We start from the raw sequence: 23,453 nt of genomic DNA, 5'->3' as shown, positions 1-23,453 counted from the left end.
CTTCTATGCTTCCCTTTGTCTTTTTTGGAGGTAGAGTGGGGAAGCGCAATGTTGTCTTAAAATTTTTTTCTAAACTTATAATAGTCTTCCAAGCTGTTTACTTGGTCAGGGCACGTTGTCACCATGTGACAGGACGTGTGTGCTCTAAAAGGACAAAGTGTGTGGATCCTAGCCAGCAGGGTCAAGAAAATACTTCATAAACAAGGCTGTAAATAACATCTGGCTGTCCAAATACAGGAGGACCTGGTAGCTTTTCCTTTTGGTTGTTGTTTTGTTTGGTCATGGCCGTCTCCCTGTAGACCCAACAGGTCAGGGAGCCACAGTAACAGCCCCGAATTACTTCAGGCTAATTCTTGTTGCCGAGACTCTATGGCAAGCTATCAATGGGAAAACCAGATCCTGCAGAGTGAAATGACAGGAAACCAGTGAATCACAGCATTGAAGAAGAAAGCCAAAAGATCAGATTAATCAAGATAAACACTTTGAACCATAAAGGGGAAATAAAGCTTATAAACATTTTCTATCTCAGAATATAGAAAATATAGAAAATAAATGATAATAATTTAAATTGATAGTAAAGTTTTCATCTAAGTACCTCAAACCACAAATTTCCATGTATGTTAGGTAACCTAGCCATACTGTATTCCATTAATTTTCTTTCATCTATAACTGATTTATAGACTATTATAAAGACATTGTTAAACTAGTGGAAATTACTTCAAATAAAAGATAAATGTGTAAAAAAAGATAAATGTGATTTTTAACATCTTGAAAGAAAATTACATTGTCAATATGTACTACAGAAAACTCTGCCTTGGCTACAGGTGCAAATTTTCCAGCTACCTTGGTTACTCACATAATGATTGTGCCTTTGATGGATGGTGTAACCTGTTCAGAAATAGTGGTGGGAGCTCTGCTTAGGCGACCATTACAAATAAAAGCAACTTTGAGAGCTTTTCCCTTTCTCTGTCTCAAAAGAGTAGGGCCAGAAAAGTATGTTTTGCTAACATTATGTTGTACCTCTACTCAGTCATTGACAGATTTACAGAACTGAGAAGGAGAAGTGATGGTAGGGCTGGGTGGGGCTGCAGACTGCATCTAGCTGTGTCTGTGGAGTATTCAATCGCCTACGTACCCCAATGCCATGGTCTGGACACCCTGCCTAGAGAAAGGTGCCAGAAATTAGGCTTTTTTCACCAGTTCTCGGGAAGTACTGCTCTGTCTGTGATTGAATTCCATTCAACAGCTACTGATTGAGTAACTACCGTGTACATTGCAAGCCAACAACATGGAATCTGAATGTGGAATCAAGGGGTCTGCATCCATAACCAGGTTCTACCACTTATGATCTCTGATCCTAGGTCAATCACCTGATCTTTTTCTCAGCATGTCTCCACATCTTTGAAATCGGTGGCAGTGAACATTAAATGCCATAGTGTGTGTTGCTGTGTGCTCAACTGTTACTTTTCTTCTTATCGCCTTGTGGATTAGGTGTTGTGGGAAACATAAAATTAGTTTAAATTGGGGTTCTGGTCCTTAAAGTGTTGATTATCTCAATGGAGAGATACTGGCCTAATTCCTGGGAGAATATTGGACATGTACCTTGTGACGATATGAGGGACCCACCCCCATACTGTAAATCCATATCTCTGTGGTCCAAGCAGGAACCCTCATGTTCAACAAGCTCCCCAGGTAATTCTGAAGCATTCCACTGAAAAGCTAGCCTCAATCCTCTTCAAGCCCATGAATGCTGGCATTTTAACAGAGACTCCTGTGTCAAGATCTTACGGGCAGACTGTGAGTTATGTTACAGCATATACTTTAGAGTGGTGGACTAGAGATAGAGAGGGAAAGAGAGAGGACCTCTCCCTACAACGTTTTCTTCCACTGTATGATATACGTATGAGCCCTGACCACAAAGCTCATGTAGCAATTTTCTTGTTCTTCTTTCATGCTGCTGATCACTTTCTACCCTGCATTATAAGTTATATACAAGAGTACTTCAAAAAGATTGTGGAAAAATAGAATTGAAAGATAATACAAATCTTTCTCCGAATTTTTTGAAGTACCCTCATATAACTTATTCTCTCCATGGCTCATCTTCTGTCCTTCAAAGTGCTTGGCACATGGCAATGAGAAATAAATGTTGAGAGGTGAACTGACTGATGAATAAATACAATAATGCATTCATTTTTCCTAACTTCCATAAATGCTGACACCCAAAAGGAGAGGGGTGACTGGATTAGGAAGAGGAAAGGCGGTGTCTCTGAAGCTGTCCTGGCCAAGAGCAAAACATTTTGACTCATTAGGGGACCATATCCCCAGGAATGAGAACATGTGTACATTTCCCTGTCTCTCCAGGAAAGGAGTGAGTACTGAGATCTTGAAGTGCCTTGCTGTATTCTGCCAGACTCACAAACACACCATACAAGATGCTGGTGGAAGTTGATTTACCAAAATACTTTTAAAGAAAGTAAAGTCAGGAATCAAAGTGGATTGTCCTCCAGTGACACTTAGTGCCCTAAAAAATCCTAGCAGCTGTGGTCTCAGGATTTTCAACAGGCAGTTTAAGTGCCCTTGTCTCTTGCATGCAATTCTCTCTAGTGGAGAGCTCTAATAGACTGTTAGGCTGAGTTTATAGTGGGGATATTTCTAAAACCAAGAAACTCTATAAACAGAAAACTAAAAGAGGAAAAATCAACAAAGCCAAGAGCTGTTTGTGATGTCTCATGTAGCATTTGGGAGGTTTTCCAAGTTTGAATTGCTTGTTTGGAATCCATGTTGGCACCTTGTTGGGGGCAGATACTAAGGCTTAATTCCTAAATTCTTTTTGGGGGCCATCAGTCCCATCGGCCAGGCAATTTCAAGGCCAGGTTGACCAGGATCTATCTCTTAGGATTTCATAGTGGAACATGTTCTTTGAGAGGCAAGAATGCAAAGTAGGGTCTCTGTGGAAAGTATAGAGGGTCAATCCATTAGACTGAAAGCACTTGAGGGGTCTACCCAGATCTGCTGCTTTTGACGGATGAGTGGTTCACACAATTCTCTGCCAAACAGAATTAAATAAAAGTGTACACCCAGACTAGTATCAGCATCACTTGTACAGATACAAGTATCTATTTGTCAGCCTCACCCCCTGGAGAGCCTGATTCATAAAGACTATGATAAAACTCAAGAATGCATTCTTTGGGGATGGCTGGTTAACTGAGTTGGTTAGAGTGTGGTGTTATAACACCAAGTTCAATTGTTTGGATCCCCATACTCGGCAGCCACTAAAAACAAACACACACACACACACAAAAATATTAAGAAGAGCTACTCAGTTGGTTAGAGCTTGGTGCTAATGACACCAAGATCCAGGGTTTGATCCCTGTCCCAGCCAGCCACCAAAAAAATAAATATATATATATATATATATACACATACTTTTAAAGCTCCCCATATGATTCTGAGTCCCAACTAGGTTTGGGGACCATTAGTGTCCACAATTAACATTGTCCAGGTGTAGCCCAGATATGAAACAATCCAGCGGCAGCTTTACAGTAGTTACCAAATAGAGAAGGCATTTCCAACGCATTTTTTTTTACCCAGTGAATATTTATTAAGCATCAATACTATCTTGTACTACAGTAAGACTCAATAAACAGTTCAAACCCCAGTGTCTATGTATTTGTAGCTAAAATCCATGATTGTAGGTAAAAATGGGATGAATGCAAGGGTAAACAGCTTTGCACAATAGAGTCCCAAAGACAGTCCAATGCATTTTTAACATTAACACATACTTCCGGTAGTAAGTTAAGTTATGTGGAGATGTTCATGTGCTTTACACACACACACACACACACACACACACACACACACACACACACACACACACAGTAGTGATAGAAAGAAAAACTCTAGATTTGATTTGCCCCTTTGCTGGCCAAATTCTTTCCATCTACTGAACTTCCTCAGAGTTCTTTGAAGTCAACAATTACTTTGTTCTCAGAGGAGTCATTCTGTGGCAAGGAAAATGTTGAAAGTTTAGCATGTATTAGGACTTTCCAAATCTGGATGATTTCAAAATATTTATCTGTATGTCGTTTATCCTTTTTCAGTATTTAGACTTCATTCTTTCTAACAACCAGAGGACAATCTGTTGCTATTAGTCACTTGGAATGCACGGTAAAGATAGTAAATTTGCCAGTTGTGGTAACAAAAGGCAGCTACCAAAACTGATTTCCTTATTAATCTCTCCTGTCCTCTCTCAGAAGCACAGACCTGGTAACTGAATAGGGCCCATAGCACAGTGCCCGAAACAGAATCACTCCTCAGTCAATACGAGCTATGATTTTCATTAACTCATTACAGCCCCACTCCTCCTGATAGGTCGCCATCTGTGTTCTGAGGGACTGCTCTACACACCCTATTCTGTCTTCTAGAATTACTATTCTCTGACCTCCCATTTTATCCCACATATGTATGTCCTAACACTTGGAGAGTGAGAAATCTTTGGGTAACATCTCCATTGATAGTTGAAACATGTGGCTTTTTTTTTTTTTTTTCCACATTTTCTCTTATATTCCTCATTGACAGGAAACCACAGGTCCTGATATCGATTTCCTGTATTGCAATAGAATCTCACAATGCAGGGATTTCACTTTTTAATGGTCTATCCTCTCTGCATAAGTTGTTCCTTATGGTGGCAACACTCCCTGCTGTGTCTGAACTTAGGCTGACTCCTAACTCGAGGCGCTGCTACTCCTACCTTTCTCTACTCCGCAGCTCTCTCTCTGCCTCGTCCTCCAGCTCCAGAAGGTATCCAATCCCTGATTACACCCAGTCCGGGTCCCAGTTAGCATCCTCCGTGTTCTTTATTATGTAATTGATTAGGTGTTGATATTTATAGTAGCTTAGTTATTGATATCCCGGATGATAAGATAGCTTTGGTGTCTCTCAAACCATTTATGGTCCTTCAGTGAATGCTTCTACTGGATTCCTTCATTAGAGCACATCATCAATCAGGCTCTGCCTATCACTGCAAAATTCACAAAGCCAGAGCATGTGTGCGTCTGAGCATTTGCAAGAGAAAGGCAAATTTCCAAAAAAGGGACATTTAAATCTGTTTTGATTTTATTGGCCTTCCACCTCCTCACCACACACACACACACACACACACACACACACACACACACACACTCATTCACACACACACACACACAGCTTCAATTTTTCCAAGAGCTTTTGAAATTTTGCTTGGCTTATACCCCCGAGGCCAGTTGACAGGAAATGAGAATTGGATAGGAAAGGAGCTGAAAACATCTCTTGCAAATTTTTTGTTCTGCGGGGGTATAATAATTTTCCATCTAAAATGTTTTAAAAATAGATTTACCAGGAATTATTGCTTTATATAGAAGGACTCCCGTTCTCTGATATTTGTATATGGTTATTATTATCACTGTCAGTTAAAATCACCATATTAATAGCCCTCTTTAATAACGATTTTTATTTGACCACCCGAAAAGTCTAGAAAATGCTAGAATAAATTTCTCTGTAGTGTAATTCCAGGGTTGATGTTCTAAGAATGGTCTTACCTTATGAAAAGAATGTCCCATAGAATTACAGTGTTTGAGAGGAAGACGTTTTTAAACTCTTAAATCATTCACTGTTTAACTTCACTTACAGTAATGGAATAATTTCAAATGATTTTTATCTAAGCACAACAAATAACCCTTCTAATTTTATTTAAGATTTTAAAATTTCCTAATTCCTTCTGTCTTTTTCACTATTTATGCATTTGCTCCCAGTCTATGTTAAAATGGAAATAAATAAATAAAGACAATGTAAGGAGTTTTTTCCATAAAGATCCATTCTTTAGCTTGAAATTAATTCCTACTTACTATTTTGGTGTTCAAATGTCCTTCTTTTTTTTTGATGTTATGGATATGATAGGTAAAAGATTTTTGTTTATTTGCCTCACTTGGCAAAATCAAAAGTTGACACTTTCACATTGGTCCCCAAACTTAATTTCAAAATTTTACTTGTTAATGAAATACAAAAATCCTGAAATCAGCATTCTGCCTGTAGAATTCCATAAAGACAGAACACTGCTAAATGCCACAGTAGTGGTTGCAATAAGCCAGACCATGTAGGGATGCCTGCCAGAGACTTTGCTGCTATAATTTAAGAAATAGATTAGGTGACTGTTGCTGGTGTCCCAGAGGTCATAATTCTTCTTCAGATATTTCAAAAGGATAAGGTAATTAAGTTAATAATCCCTGTTGTTATAAATACTAGATGTGGCATTGTTCATTTATTGCCTTCTAACATCCATGCTATCGATTTACACAAGAATAACTTGGGGGAAGTTCTGGTATTGAAGACTCTAGAAAGGAACTAGGATCAAAGACTCCTAGATTAAAGGGTTGATTTAGGATAAATGTTAAAAGGCATAATGTGAACAACACACTTATTACCAACAAGAAATCCTGGTCTTACCTACAGTCTGTCTGGTGACCGGGATTCCACTTCCTGTAAAAACAAAACAAAAATGGAAGCATAATTGAGTGAAGTAAATTGTTAGTTATGCAATTAACATAAAAGTGCTTGTATTTAGATATCTTTAATTTACATTTAAAATGCAGTTTAATAGTTAATCTATGAAGGGCCACACAGGAAGAAAAATTTGACCTCTAAATATGTACATGTTTAAATAATATGTTACAATTAATGTACATATGTTTTACAATCCTAACAACTTTACTTATCTACCTGTTGTATTTTGAGATCTTAATATTTAGAGTCTGTTATCTGTCCGCTTTTGAGAAACTCAGAAAGTACAATTTGAACTGCTAGATAGTCCCACTTTGTAAACCACAGACGTCCAAATTAGCATAGTCTCATAGACACAACGACAAAGATAAATTGGTATGTGACCAATGAAGAATTTTAATCAAAATGAAAATACAACCTATACCAATTGTGCAGTATTTTTGCAGACTTCTGGTTCTCAGTGTCTTCTCATATGTGACTACTGCTTTAAGAAAGAAAAAAAAAAAAACCTAAAATCTTATACAGAAAAGTAAAGTTTCAACCTGTTAGCCAGGCTGACTTAGAAGAGCCATTGCACAGAACACTTGCCTTAACTAAGTCTCTCTCAATTTTCCTACTTATGTCCTACTCCTGAGCAATTTGGCAGGCTGACTACCACCTTCCAGAGGCCCTGGGTGGGAGTCTGTGTCCAGCATCTGATGCTGGAGAAGGATCTGTCTTCCTACATCTGTGATTGTCCACTTTATCTGCAAGTAGAGATGCTCTGTTCTTTTCCACATTCAACTTTTATTTTAGATTATTAACATATAAGGTTTTGTTCATAACAGGGGTTGCAGACTACAGCCCACGGGCCAAATGCAGCCCACCATCTGTTTTTGTACATAAAGTTTTATTGGCCTGCATTCATGCCCATTTGTTTATGTATCGTCTGTGGATGCTACAACAGTTGAATAGTTGCTACAGAGATTGTATGGACCACAAAGCTTAAAATATTTACTGTCTGACCCTTTACAGAAAATGTTTGCTGACCTCTACAATACAGGGAAGAAAACAAATGTTACAGGAGGGAATTATTCATCTATATGGGTTTGAGTGCTAATTCCCTATCATAGAAACATTTCAAAAGAATTTCTTACTTAAAGTCATTGCTTTTCAACTCACTGAGAAAAATATTCTATGCAAAGACAAATGCCTATCCATGTTTCTTACCACTTTACTTTTTAATACTTGGTCTTTGTGTAGATTCACAATATATTCTGGGGAAAAGGGAAATATTTGGGACAAGTGTAATCAGTGCTGAAACAGACAGGCTTTTGACAAAATTTGGAGAAGGTGAACCCACCTTCGGTGCCTCTCCACCATCTCTCTTCTGCCTTCTCCCCGGCTCTGCATTTTTCCTTGGCATGCTCTGGGTTCTACCCAGGTTACTCTTTTATCTGGCTTAGGTCTCAATGAATCTCCACTGGACTCAGCTGACGTGAATTTGGTGTTACTCTTCCCATGGTATTTATATTCTAAAGATGAATTTCTGAAGCTGAGGAACTCTAGAAAAATACAGAGCTATGCCCCCCATAGGGGGCTTAGTGTATGAGTTATGGTCATGCCAAGATTTGATCTCCATGGGGTAGCCTCTGGGCCACTTGCTTTCCATTGGCCAGAAGCCACCTCCAGAGGCAAGCAGTTTCCCCCATGATGACAAAATAACATTATTTTCTATTATGTCATGAGATGAATAAGATTGGGAAGCATTCACCTCTAAGAATAAATCATTATGTGTTTTACTTACCCCAAAGGTAACAAGTCTCAAGAAATCAGAGTTAATGATGACCAGTTTATATTTCCTGGAAAGTTAGAAGACTCTGCTTATAAGTAAATCAAAAGTCTGTAGACAAAATTAGATGAAGGAGTGCAACTTTAGGCCACTTACAATTCTCAGTCAAGCATAGAGTCAGGTTTTACTGATTAACTGATTGGGATTGTACGTTGCTTATAAGAATGTAAGGCACACCTCTCTTCTCTCCCCTTACATCCTCCCCACCTCACCCAATGCCTAGTCTATAGAAAGAGCTCAATATTCTATGATCATGCTACCTGAAGCATCGTCACTGCCTGAGAACTTGTTAGAAGTGCAGAATCTCAGGTCCACCCCACCTCCTGAGTTGGAAATTGCTCTTTAAGAAAATCCCCAGGTGATTCACATGCACTAAAGCTTGAGAAGCACTGGGTAGGAGAACAAGTGAGACTAGAACCTCAGGTGAAATCTGGCTGGGCCATGTGAAATTTGGAGGAAGTGACATTAAAAATAAATCTCTTAGGAAAGATGAAAACTCAATAAGTAAGCATAAAAGGAATCAACGTCGTGGTAGTGATGGTGGTTGCTTAATAGAAATCCATGAAGGGAGAGTGCCGTTTTGTAAACTAAGTCCACACTGGAACAGTCTTCATATACTATACAGCAGACAATCTGGCCGGCAAAGAGTTAAGCAGAAACCCTGACTTGGTCCCTAACATGTCCCTTTTCCTTTAAAAATGCTGTGAAGGGGTGAAACCCTGATGTGCAGAGCTTAGTTTAGGCTCTATTTTTCCTGGCAGGGAATTCCATCAGCCTCATGCTTATGTGGAGGGCTCTGGGCTTATAGCAGGAAGACCCAACAGGACACAGAGAAGGTTTAATGGGCTGTGCAAATCTCCAAACTGGAGCCTGCTCCTAGAATAGAAACAGACACCTGGGATTCTTGGCACGTGTTGTCATGGGGCCGAAGGGAAGAATGATCCTCTCTATGGCTTAGTGAATTTTTAGATGATTTCTGTCAGACTACTCTCACTTCTAAAAGAAATAATTTAAAAAACCACGGCCAAGCCAAAATGGAAAGTGGAATTGCCTAGTATTTTGGAGAAAAGAATCACATCTGCGACTCTGTAGAATATGAGAGAGATGGAACTTACATGCTTGGTTTTGATCCTTCGCCATCTTTAAAAATAGACATTTCTGGAGCCAGGGGCTCTCCATGCTGGAAAGAACCATGTTGCTCTGTCCCTTACATGGAGTAAAATACTTTGAACATTTCTGGACATCATTAGGAATGTGCAAAGCCAATTATTGTGACTCTGAGAGAGCATGGAGAAACATCTTTCTCGTAGATCTTTCCCCAGGAAAACAAAGGCAGAATCCAACTGGAGGGAAAGCATCAAGGTGGAGGTTGCAGGCATGCCTGTGGACGGCAGACAGGAAGCGCAGTCCGCATTTGTGCTATGCTAGAGCTGGTCTCTGCACCTAAATGAGTCGAGGCTGTAAGAGCTGAGCAGAGACAGTGCAGGTCTAGATACCAAGGAGGAGAGAGGAAGAAAAGTGGAGAGAAAAGGCCTCTAGAATCCATAGTCAAGAAGTACAAGACTTCAGAAGTCCCTCTTTGGCCACTGTGGCAAGATGCTGAAGGCACTTCATAGCTTGTTCTTAACCTTCCTGGCCAGCTTCAGTGGATGCCATGTTCTTACTTGTCAGAACAAGTCATTGCCCCTGCAATTTCCTCTCTGATACTTTTCTCTTTCCCCAGCATGGTGAACTAAAAGTCCTTTTACAAGACTTGGGTCCTACGATATTTCCTTACCAATGTCTTCCCACAACCAGAATGGCAGGTTATATTACTCATTCACTGGGTTCCCATAGCACTTGTTACATAATTCTTTTTTACAAATCACTACATTGTCCTTTGATTTCTTATTTATAGCCCAGACACACCAATGTGGTGCCTCAAGGGGACAGCATGTCTTTCTCGTCCATTTCATATGCCTAATTCCTGGCAATAAAACACGGCACGTAGTAGGCAATCAATATTTGCCAAATTTACACAAAATTATTTCATTTCTGAATACTCTTTATTCTCTCAATCTCTTTAACTTTTTTTTTTCTTTTGCAAAATGGGGGTGATATACCTACCATAGAATTATTTGGAAAACGCATTTGGAAAAACATGGAATGAATTAACGGCCCGAAGTCCATTTCAAGTCCTTCATCTTCTGTAAGGTTTTTGCTGACAACTCTGATCTCTTGGGCTGTCTCCTTTATCTGCACGGCAGTCAATATCAAATGGAAACACTGAGGTGTGCGGTCTTTTATTGCTCTTTGTTTCATATCTATAAATCTTATCACCCCAGACAAATGTGATTCGATTCAATTCTAAAAAACTTATATCAACAAATGGTTACTGAGTGATTGAGGTGTGTGTAGGTCTGTGCTACTTGGGTGCTGGCACCAGTTTGTTTTAACTTTACCTGTTTTAATTTTGTCAATAAATATTTACTGGGCATTTACTTACACACATGATCACTGTGCTGAGAGAGATTACATTTCCTTTTAGGCCTCCATGTTTCCAAGAAAATTGTTAGTATTGAACAAGGTCAAGGGCAAACTGATGAGGCTACAGTGAATGATCCTGAATGGTGCAGCCTGACAGCCTCAAGCTCAAAGTAAATTCATGGACAGCAAATTCACATGAGAGTCAGGTAACTCTTGGCATCAGGAGGTCTCATCCAGGGATTGAAACACGGCTGAAAGAAATCTGAACAGCACCAAGTCAGAAGTCATGTGGTCCAAAGGTTATAGGACCCCTGCCAGGTGGTAAGGGTCTGAAAAACAAAGCCCTACCCTGGGTGAAGGAACAATACTGCTCCAATCCTAGAGAACAAAGAGAAAATACTGAGGAGGATAACTTAGGCAGAAACTTGAAACTATTGGCTCAACTCTCGTAGACTCTTTGAACCTCAGATGAAAATGCTGACCAGACAGCTCATACTTAAACCCCCAGGGCCCACAGGTCACAGGCTGCAAAGAATGCTGAAGGGGGCACACAGGAGCTCAGAGTCAGGCCTGTGCCACTGAGTTCCAGATCTGGAGAGCAGAACTTAATTCTAAATCCCCTCCAGATGGTGGCCTGAGGTTGATAATCTTCCATCCTTCTTCCTGCCTCAGTTTGGAGTGAGGTGAAAGACCTGCTGGTGGAGGACCCTTCCAATGTCAGCTGAGTGTGGGAGAGAAAAGGGGGACCAGATGGGAACAGCATCAGGGAAGACCAGAAGGGCTCAGGACTGAGAATTTAGCCACCAGGTACTACAAATAGCTCCTTGGTTCACTGAGCTCATTGCGCTGCATGAAAATTGCCTTTTTGTCTGTTTCCCCCACTAGGCACTAAACCAGTTCCTTGTTCACCATTTTATTCTTAGCAGAAAGCACAGTGCCTACCACAGAGTGGGCACTCAAACTACGTTCCCCAATAAATGAAAGAGTAAATTAATGTCAGGCATAGAGTCAAGCAAAGTCAGACAAGTAAAGAAAAGTCAAAGTGGTAAAGGTGGAGATGTAGTACGGGCCAGACAAGCAAGGGGTCGAGTCTAGAAGACAAGCTGAGGGAATACTGAATAGTGTTTACTGTCTAGGCTGTGCAGTCAGTCCTGGGTTTGAATTCTGGTTCTGCCTCTGTTAGTTTCTATCTTGTGAGCTTGGATATGTTGTCAAATTGTTCCAAACCTCAGTTTCTACTCTTTGAAATTACAGTTTATGACACCAACCTCATGTGAGGATTACATAAGTTAGTATACAAAAAAGGTCAGCTCTATGCTAGATCCTGTACACAGCAAGTGGTTGCTATTAAGCCAGGCAGGAAGAAGCAAATTCTGTAATTCCAATAGCTGATAAGCATCATCCAGGGTTGGAGAGATTGGAGACCAGAGGTAAAGAATCTAGTCTCCAAACCTAACAAATAAATGATGAGGGACTCAAATGGAGAATAAAAACACTGGCCAAGGATCGAGGTGTGAAGGAGCAAGATCCAGGCAAGGGAGCTCGTATGCCAGGCATGGAGAGATAAGAGAGAAAAGCGTAGCTTGAGCCTGTTCCAACAGCTTTCTGAGGCCAGGGATCCTTCTGTGCCTTAGTGCAGGGCTGTTCACAGTGAGTGGGCAGATATGAGCTCATCAGAGAAGCTAATAAGTACACTTGGCAAGAGCAGGGATGAGAAGGGGTGTGAAGTCAGACAGTTCATGACAGCTAGGCACATGGAAGGTGGTCAATAAAGAGTTGTTGATAATTTACTTCCATCATTAGCACAATTGTTCCAAGGTGTGGGAGTGCATAAGCCTTCATTTTCATTGCAAAACTCTTTTTCAAACTAGGCAAACTTGAGCAACTTATTTGCTCAATCTTATTTGTTCAAAAATTCTGGACAAAATGGTGTTTTCTAGAGCATCCCTACTGATTCCTTTGTAGAATCACCAGTGTATCTTATGGACTGTTTGACCACTGGTCATTAATGACATCCAACAGAAGAGGAAGCACCACCTTTGCCAGCATGGAAACAATATTCCTAGGGTGATATGTGAGTGAGCCAAATTGAGGGTTGCTAGATTGGATCTGGCAATTCTACCACGCTGGAGGCCTTCTTTTCTCTCGAGCCATCCCCTGTTTCTAAAGTTGTGGCATGATTTTGCTCACAAAGACAGTAGTGATTCTGAAATTCTCCAGTTTCTTCAATCCCTTGCTCAAGAATGAAGCCTTTAGGGGTCGGTTTGGGCTGTTTTTTTTCTAAGGAATGAATCTGTTTTTGAGCATAAAAACAACAGGCATCACACAGAATGCAAAGTTTTCTTGTAAAAATGTCAGTTGCAATAAAGGGAATCTGGAGCCAGCCTGGCAGCCGGGGGCTGTAACGGGATGAAGTCAGAGCCTCAGCTTGTGTCTACATGACACCAAACATCCAGTTAAAAAGTGAAAAACACAAGCAGTCATCCAGATGTTTTGTCTGCTTGATGCCAAACATCAACTATCCAGATGTTTGGCATCAGGCAGAACAATATCCAAAATCTGGAAACATCTAGGTGTTTGGTATCTTGTAGACACAGTCTTGGTCCACTGGGCAGTGAAGTCCAGGAGCTTGGACATCATTTTTCCTGACTGTTAATAGGAACTGTGAATCTCTTAAGATCTTCATGAGAGTTGAGGCTATTCAGTTTAAAAAGTGAAAAGAGCTTAGAATCAAATCTATAGATTGATAGGGCTTTACAGAGGAACTGATGCAAAGGAAGGAAAAACACAACAAAACTAACTGCAGTTCAAATGACTTTGCATCCAACGGACCTCTTTCTATGTCCTTTCCTCAAATCTTTGGAAAGGGGCAGCAGGGAGCTCAGCTCTGAAGCAAGCCAAAGTTTGGTTCTAATCTTGTATGACATCAGGCATTGCTTACTAAACTGGACCCTCTGATTCCTGAAAGTGAACCTGAACTTCTAGACTGACATGAGAACTTTTTCTGTCTTCTTATGACTGGCTTGGTCATGTTGGAGTTATTTAATCTTCAAGTTGACTGATTTCTGGATATGCCCACTTAGTGTGAATGTTAATAAGGACTGAACTGTCCTCTTAGGAGACAGGTAGTGTAAGCTGGGCTTTGCCAGGACATATTTCATTCCCATTTTTAGACAGACACTCTCTACTTCACCCTGCTCCCTTTGATTATGGGTCATGATCTATGCCTAACTCTCTTCTCACTTTCCTCCCAATAATCCTGCAAAATGGCAAATACAGTTGAAAGAAAGAAAGACAGGAAGAGAGAGAGAGAGAAGAAAGAAAGAAAGAAAGAAAGAAAGAAAGAAAGAAAGAAAGAAAGAAAGAAAGAAAGAAAGAAAGAAAGAGGAAAAGAGGGAGAAAGGGGGAGAGAGAGAAAAAAGAAAGAAAAGCTGCTGAGGACAGCGTGTGCAGGGGAGTTTGAAAACAACACCACAACAACATAAAACCAGCAATAAGAGCAGCCTAATAAAAGGATGAAACACTGTCATGCGACAGAGAAGAGAATCTGAGCATCTGCACTTTTTCTTATTTATAACCATGTCAGGAAAACAGGAAAAACAGTGTGCAAGACCTCAAGTGGAATTTTCTTTCTATTCCAACTTTGCTAGTTGATTCCACTAGGATGAAAGTGACCATTTTGATTGTCTTCTATAGGCCTGCAATATACAATTCATCATTGTCTCATGCATCCTATGATTGTGAGTTAGTTGTTATTACTCACTGTTATGTGGGGGAATTCCTCTCCTACCCACATCTGGACTTTTGCCTTTACAACAAAGGGTAGAAGCAGAGCCTGTCTGACCCTCTATCATTTCTGGATTCAGAGCAACTTTTTCTCTTTTAGGATGGCTCCTTTGCTATTGTTTCATTGTTGTTCGTTACCAGTTGGTTGAGTCAAACATTTTAAAATTTTATTGTGACAATGGTAATGGCAATGACTGTACTCAACCCAAATTAGCTCATCAATACCATCATTGTTAAATCAATCAGGACATTAGCAATAGCTAATATACACATAATTTGGTCTCCTTAAAGGAGACAGACATCTGTTTTCCTTGGCAGCAGTCTGTTTCCAGGCCCTTACTTGATACCATGTGCGTGCCTAACTCCTGTTCACAACAATAGCTTTTATCCTTGAGGTTTGGTAGTATAGTTAATTGATGCCTTTATCTTTTCATGAGAGATGCCAGCTCACATCAAAAAAAGGGGGGGTGGGGTACACTACAAAGGCTTGGCTTTATATCTGATGGAAACAGAGAACCTCAAAGCCGGACTTGGTATTAGAGAAAAATAAAAACTGCTTTCATCCACATTGCTGAAAAATTTGCCTGTATCCTCTAATTTTTCCTGCCATCATTGAGAATTCAATGAGTATTTGGGTCTGAATATTGAAAATCTGATTTTTGCCTTGAGAAATACAAGTGTCAATCAAAATAGAACGGAGGAGGATCAAGACGTGTGTTTCCTGGATGAGGAGGGGCCCTCTCCTGTGATGCCAGACAGCCTGCTAGGAACCATTTCACATTGTGCTGGGAGGGGACTGGGAGGCCAGCTGCCTGTTCCAGGAGGAACTGATGTGTGCATTGCTATGAACTCTGGAATAAGCAATCAGATTTGTTTGTTTATTTGTTGTAGTACCCTGCAAACTGGGATACCTGCATACTGAGAAAAGGATAACTGTTGTGTTCTATTCCCTACAGAAAACCAAATTCTTTAGTAGGTCAGTAATTCTGCTATCATCAGAGGAGTGGCTAGGTTTCTTATACATGGGAAATTGTTGCATTAAAATTATAATTATTTATGCATCACCTCAAAAAGTACTTATTGAGTATGACAGTCATATACTGGTGACAGGAAAAATTCCAGACTAGAAACTGGATGATCAGGGTTCTAGTTCAGTTTAGTGGGGAAGATAAGTTCAGGAAACATTTAAGTGAAAGTAAAAGACAATACACAATTAAGTACCTAAATGGGCATTTGGTAAGATTAAATCTGTCTAAAAGAAAAATAAAGCTTTACACTTCCAGGATGTCAGGGTAAGAAATACTTTTCAAAACATGTCTTCTTATTTTTATTATTACTCATTATCAATATTGCTAGTCTCAAAACCCAAATCCAGATATTTTTCCTATGTGAATATGAAAACATCAAGACTTAGTTTTTAGATAGCCACTTCATTAGTAACTTAAATTGTATTTTCCTTCAAATCCAACTAGTTACAAGTAAGTTTTAATAGTTATATTTCCTTTTCTGATTAATTATTACAAGTATATGAAAAGAACAGACTAATAATTAGCATTGGTGTATGCATCCAGCTTTGTCAAATCTTGATATTTTGCCCTATTTCTTTCAAATCTTTTTTTAAAGAAAAAAAGACACTCCATATTCAGTTGAAGCCCCCTACATGTCACACCCCTAATTCCACTTCCCTTGTTCCATCCTTCCTAAAGTCAACCACTACTTTTGAATTTTGTGTTTCCCATGCATGTTCATTATATTACATTATATGTTCATATCCACAACTATATATTACATGTTCTTAACTTTATTTTAAATGTGCACCGTATGATGATTACACAATTTGCTCCTTCACTGAACATTACATTTTTTGAGATTTATCCATGTGGAAATTCAGATATAGCTCACTTATTTTAATGGTTGTATATGAATACACCACAGTTTATTTATCCCTTCTCCTGTTCATACACACTTGGGTTGCTTCAGAATTTTTATGACAAACAAAGCTTCCATGAATATTCTTGAATAAGCCTCTTTGTGCACATGTACGAGAATTTCTCTAGGGGCAGAATTGCTGGATCATATAATATGTACATCTTTTACTTTTCTAGCTATTGTCTAATCCGTCTCCAAAGAGGCTGTGCTAGTGTATACACCCACAAGAAGCATATGAGAATTTCTATTTCTCCACATCCTTGACAACACTTGATATTGCAGATGCACATTTGAAAAAAGCAACATCACCATTTCTACACTGAAAATGCCTGAAATATTACTAAATATAAATACATAATTGCTTCATTATTGAAAAATAGCATATTGTACATTATCGCCGATGCTGTAAAGAATCTCCAGTGCCTATAAGCCTTCCTACTGAGGAGAAGTTACCCAATTACCAAAGACTCTTTCTCTTCCTGAGGTTTTTTAGGGTATGCATCCAAACCATGATTAAGTTCAAGATCTAGAAAACATTTTAGAAATCATTCTATCCAGCAACATGTAAACATGAAGAATTGGAAGAGTTATGCCCAAAGTCAAACAACTATGATAGCAATTATACTATTATTATTGACTTAGAACCTACTATGTGTCAGGTGCCATTCTAGGTACTTCACAAATATTCTTAATTCTCATGGCAATAGCCAGGTAGAATCCCAAATAATTTATTCTCTGAAACACATTTACACGGCTACTGATAGCAAGCCACCATGCTATTTAATCTGGGTAGAACAAAACTGTATGAGATACAGTCCCTAACTCTAGAAGCATAATATCTGGGAGAAAAGGTGACAGTATATAAACTAGCATGTGAGGAGTGCTGGGTGATGGCTCAGACCAAGGCAGGCTACTGGGAAAGGATCTTTTTCCAGCTGGGGTCATTTGGGAAAAGGTTCTGAAGAAACGGGTATAAGAATTAGGCTTTGGAGACAAGGTGGAACTTAGACAGCACCATCTCACCTTGGATGTGCCTTTTGGGCATTGACCATGAGATAGGCGGTAAAGGGAGTCCAGGACCCTGTCACTGGAATGGGACACATCTCAGGGGAGGAGAAGAGGACAAATTAGACTGAAAGAGACTGGGGAGCAGGTAAGTCTGCCAAACAATGCAGAAGATCTGGAGAGCCAAGCAGCCAAGCAACCGGGAAAAATCCAATGCAACTGCTTCTCAGGAGCACAGCAGCAATGCCTCAATGCTCTGGTCCCTGCTGACCTCCTTTTTTTACCACCTTCCCCTCCTTTTTCCTGACCTGTTGGCCTCTCTTCTGTCTCTGGAGGATGTCAGGCTGGTGACTCTGTAGGATTTTTCACCTGCCGTGTCCTTTGCTTGGAACACTACCGGGTGCTCCTTCTTGTCATTCCAGTCTCACCTGAGATGTTTTCCCCAAGCAGCCTGTCCAAACCAGCTTCTGCCCCCTCTCCTTCATCTCAGCAGCCCATTTTGCTTTCTTCATAGTCTTTCTCACTTGCCAAACTTATCTTGCTTCTTTATTTAACCACTTGCCCCAATGGAAGAGTGAGCACCTGGAGAAGAGGGAATTGTCATTCTTGTGCTATGCGGCCAGCCCCTGGCACAGAGGAGGGCTTTAATAAACATTTATTGACTGTTGAATGAACAGTAATATTCCAATTTCCAAGGAGAAAGGTAGGCTGTCAGAACCAGCAAAGTCTTTTGGGACCTTGGAGTCTCAGTCACAAGAGTGGAGTTTAGGGGATTACATTAAAATGACACTGAGGGGTCGACCCCGTGGCTCACTCAGGAGAGTGCGGCACTGGGAGCGCCGAGGCCCTGGGTTCGGATCCTATATAGGGATGGCTGGTGCGTTCACTGGCTGAGTGCGGTGCGGGCGACACCACACCAAGGGTTGCGATCCCCTTACAGGTCACAAAAAAAAAAAAAAAAATGACACTGAGTAAGATGTATGAAGTAAGAGGTCACCAAGAGGGACTCAGAAAACAAAAATGTGGCTTAGACTCGGTACCAAGGCTGAGGACTAAAGTTTTCTTAGAATAAAAGCAGAAACTGAGAGGGGGTAACCAGGCTAAAATACCCCAGAAGGACTTTCTACCACCAAGTGCTGGGCTATGAGCTCCTTAAATTCCTCCTGCCTCAGTGCAGGGCAGGGCGGGACCTGACCAGAGCAATGAAGTGGGGAAGGAACATGCATGGAGCATGATCTGGCCATTGGCAGAGGCAGAGAACTCTAAGGTGGCTGAAAGCAGAGATACGGGAGTAGGGGAGAGTGAAGGTGGGGTATTTCAAGCAGAAGGGACAGCAAGAACAAGGCAGGGAGGTGGAAAATCTTTTTGTGCTGGAGAATATAATGAACAGTCCTCACCAGGCAGAGAAAATGCTGGTGGAGAGTGAGAGAAAAGGAAAGTGAGGCCAAATTGTGGAGGATCATGATTTCTACACCAAGATTTTAAAATTATTTTGCTATGAAATAGAGAACTATTGGATATTTATTTACTGCTTTGGTTGGCTTTAAGTAGGGAAGTCATGTCGTCGGTTTGGTTGCTTTAGTAGCTTCCCTAGGGCAGAATTCTTGTCTGTTCAGGGATGTGTCTCCAACTTAGAATAGCACTGGGCACACAATAGAACACACACACACACACACAAAAACACCGTCAAAGCTATGGAATCTCACCTTTAATCTGGTGGCTATATTCAGGGTGGAAAGCCTGAAGGTGGGCAAAGCAGTTAATTTATTTCAAAATCTGGTTTTAGAAATTTGGTTCATTGCAGTAGGAATAGGTAGGGAGAAATGTGGCAAAGAGAATCAACAGGACTTAATGGCTAATTGCTTGTTGACTTCGGGAGGGGGTTAAGGCAGGGGACAGTGCAGGAAAGAAGGAAGTAAAAACTGACCCTGAGCTTTAGAGTCTGGATGACTGGGTGGCACCATTACAGAGACAGAGAAGTCAGAATGAAGAGCCAGTTTGGGGTGGGGCTAGAAAGTTCAGTGCAGATATCTGAGGTGCATGGTGGCCTGAATTCGGCAGTGATATTTACAAAGTGGTTACAATGAAACTGGAGCTCTACAGAGGTGAGAAAGATATATATTTGCATGTATGCTACTTCAATTATTTTCAGAAATAGGCAAAACTAAATAGAATGGGGGGATATCAACTGCATAGCAAGGAAGTAATAGGATCCAGCCTATCTACCCTGCCTAATTATTCAGCAGCAGAATGATATACCAGGATCCATTGCTAAAACTAAACATGCTGAGCTTCTGTGGACCAAAAATCAATTCCAACTAGGCCTTCAGCACTTGAGATCCTTGAATCTAGGCAATTTACTTTTCTTAGGAGGCAGCTGCCAAGAGCTTAAGAGTAAAGCAATAGCATGAGATTGTTGGGGCTCAAATCCTGATTGCCACTCACTACTTAACGTTTAGGCAGGTGACTTGACCCCACTGCTTCTTAATCTGTAAAACAGGAATAGTAAGAGTACCTACCCCCAGAAAACTGTTGTGAAAACCAAATTAATTAATGCATGTAATCCATGTAGCATAGTACCTGGTATATAGAAAATACTCAATAGTGTCCCTGAAGCTTTGTACTGAGGACTGGCATATGTGCTCTTAATTTCATTTATGAACCAGGCTTGTTTAGCCTAAGTGTTTCTTAATCCCCGAAAAATGACAGAATATTTTCATCAATATAGAAAAAAAAAATCTCTATCAATGTTCATTCCACCAAAGGAGGCCACCTCCTTAGGCTTAAATTAAAAAATACTCCACTTAGGCATACTGCCATGTTATCAAGTCTAGCAACTCAGGTGCACTAAATTCTCACAATTGAAAAAGCCCTGGGAGAATTTCAATGCTATTGTTTTGGAGACTTCCTTTCACCCTGCTTTGAATTTGTCCCAGTTCCAATTTTAGACAATAAATTATAAGCCTTTAAAAAGGGAGTTCCATTCAATATTGAGAAGAGGGAAAATGAATCCCTGAACTCAATGTCAATTATCAGTCCCTGACTTGGGCAAAGTCTGTATTCTTCAGCTTGGTAAATTCAACCGTGGGATTTTTTTTGTTTTATTTTTTGCTTATTTGTTTAGTTTGTTAAATTTTTGCTAACAAGAAGGTTTGTTTAAAAAGAGTCCATCTTTCTGTTTTGCTCATAGTTGTCAGACCATCACAAGTGATGAGGCAGTAAAATCTATTTGAATTGCCATTCCTTATTACCTTTAAAAAAATGAACCTTCAAGATAGTAACACTTACAAGGATAATCTACCAGCAAACATCAGTAGGCCAGACATACTGGCAGTCCCCAGTCAATCTGTAACTGAACACTAAAAGTGTAGCAGGAAACCCTAATAATGAAACTTGCAGGATTAGAGAGCTGATGAAGCAGAAAGCAAAAGGTAGGTGATAACTGCTAAGAAGTGCAACCTTGATGGTTGTCATGTCATTAAGGATTTTCTTAACATGTGGGCAGATCTTCATCTATTTTTGCATTCACTTTAATCATCCAAAACAACTCTTGGCTCTGGGTTATTTTCCATCCTCTTCCAAGATAACACCACATAGCTATGATTGAAAAGCTATTCCAACAAGCATTTTTTGTTCAGTAGTTTTTCCCAAAGTAATAGAAAGTTCAGGTTATCATATCTTAGTGTCATGTGGTACTAAATCACACTCCAAGGAGAGATAACAAGACTGCCCAATGGGGGTGGGCGTGGTGGGTATGGACTTTGTCCCAGACAAGGTTCCTTTCTCTCCAGGGGGCTAAATGTGTCAAGCTTAAGTAGTGGCAAGAGGTATCAGAGCTGGGTGGGCTGGGGTAAAGGAAATAAGGAAGACAGCTCCTCCATTGGCTCAGAAATACCTAGGTTCCTCTGAGTCCCACATTGGAAACTGGATGATTTCACCTTGTTTTTCCAGTGAATCACAAAGTGGCCCCATCACATGCTCCCAGCTTTCTGTGATCTGAAACAGAGGGCTTTACACTCATCTGCCAAGTATGGAATATGGGAATTTGTCAGGAAGGCCAAAGCTTCATGTTGGCCATACCAACACTGGTTTCCAGATGTCTGAAGTGGGTCTTAGGACCTCACTGTCTACTCCCCACCTCGACATGGTCATGCTCCCAGACTTTGCATTCAGCCACACACAGGATCTAGCTGCAGAATAAGGAAGAAAAGCATAGACTGGACCAAGACCTACAGGACATGCTTCCTGGTTACTCTGCTGGCCCTCGCTTCACCTCACACTGACCACAGTCCATGTGTCCAGAGACTCTACAAGTCTCTTACTGAGGAAAACTACATAGAAACCATGGCTTCAGCCAGCAATTCCTTCAAAGCCTCCTTTGGCAATCTCAGAAGGCAGAGGACATGTTTAAAGTACCTTCCTAAAGGCCAAGGAGAAACCAGCTGAATCATTCGGTAAAGATTCTTAAGCCCTACTGGAGACACTACAGACACCAAGCACAAAATAACCCTTTTAGAAGAACTCGAAGCCATTGATGTACAATCAGAATCTGCTCTCACCCACTCACCCACCCATATACACATCTGAAAGTCGTGAAAGTGTGGCAACTACTGAAACAAAATATTTGTTTGTAGGATTAGAAACTGCTATATTTTTATATTTTGTTTAGTGTACAATAGCTTTATGTCTATTGAATTAAGAAGGCAGCATGTAAGAAGACAGAAATGAGGGCCTAGAAAATGTGTCCCCTTTACAGCCTCTCAACGTAGCCAGCTGCCAGAGAGAGGCAAGCTTGAGAGGACAAGTCTTTTAGCAGTGGCTCTGAAGACGATGCTGTCTGCCAGAACACAGACTGCTCTTGAGTGCCAGGCGTGTGCGCCTGGTGAGGCTCTCAACAAGTATGAGGCAAACCCACAACAGAGACTTGCCACATCAAATCAGAGCTAGAGGTGCAGGGAGCCAGAGACACCACAGACCCACGACCCAGAGCAGCTCAGAGGCAGGGAACAAAAAAATGGGAAAGAAACAGAATAGAAATAGTAAACAAGTTGAAGAGGCAGAGCCTGAAGAATTTGTGATGGAAAAAGTACTGGACCGACGTGTAGTGAATGAGAAGGTGCAGTATTTTCTCAAGTGGAAGGGATTTACAGACACTGACCATACCTGGGAATCTGAAGAAAATTTAGATTGTCCAGAGTTAATTGAAGCATTTCTTAATTCTCAAAAAGCTGGTAAAGAAAAAGATGGATGGTACAAAGAGAAAATCTTTATCCGAGAGTGAATCTGCAGATAGCAAATCAAAGAAAGAGACACGGCTGTCAAACCAAGAGGCTTTGCCAGAGGCCTTGATCCTGAATGAATAGTCGGTACCACAGACAGCAGTAGAAAACTAACTGATGTTTCTCATGAAACAGATTTAGAGGAGGCAGACTTGGTGCTGGAAAAAGGGGCAAATATGAAGTGTCCACAAACTTTAATTGCTTTTTATGAAGAGAGACTAACCTGGCATACTTGTCCATTAGAGGAAGCTCAATAATTGTTTCATTGCTTGATAGATAGATAGATAGATAGATAGATAGATAGATAGATAGATAGATAGATAGATAGATAGATAGATAGATAGATGATAGATAGATGATAGATAGATAGATAGAGAAAGATATTAAATCTGAGTCTTGGTTTTTGCTGTACCAGTGTGAAAAAATAACTGCATTCTAATGAAAATCAAGTTTGGTGTGTTCATTTTGAAAGTAGAATTGGGGTTCTTTTGCATCAATAGCATTGGTTACTTTGAACAAATAAAAGTTTTCTGTTAAAAAAAAAAATCTAGAGAAATCTGAGGGTCCTGCAGAAATCTTTACTGTGTTCATATAGTTCAGGTAAGCTGCCTGTATCTGATCTT

General features: G+C 40.3%; 1 pseudogene; it reads left to right on the top strand.

Moving 5' to 3' along the window:
• The first annotated feature begins 22,565 nt into the window (after positions 1-22,565).
• On the top strand, positions 22,566-23,087 carry LOC134378760 (chromobox protein homolog 3-like; annotated as a pseudogene).
• Positions 23,088-23,453: the final 366 nt, after the last annotated feature.

The sequence above is a fragment of the Cynocephalus volans genome, chromosome 5 (genome assembly GCF_027409185.1).
Source record: "Cynocephalus volans isolate mCynVol1 chromosome 5, mCynVol1.pri, whole genome shotgun sequence".
Classification (NCBI taxonomy): Eukaryota; Metazoa; Chordata; class Mammalia; order Dermoptera; family Cynocephalidae; genus Cynocephalus; species Cynocephalus volans.
This window is presented reverse-complemented; position numbering and strand designations above follow the sequence as displayed.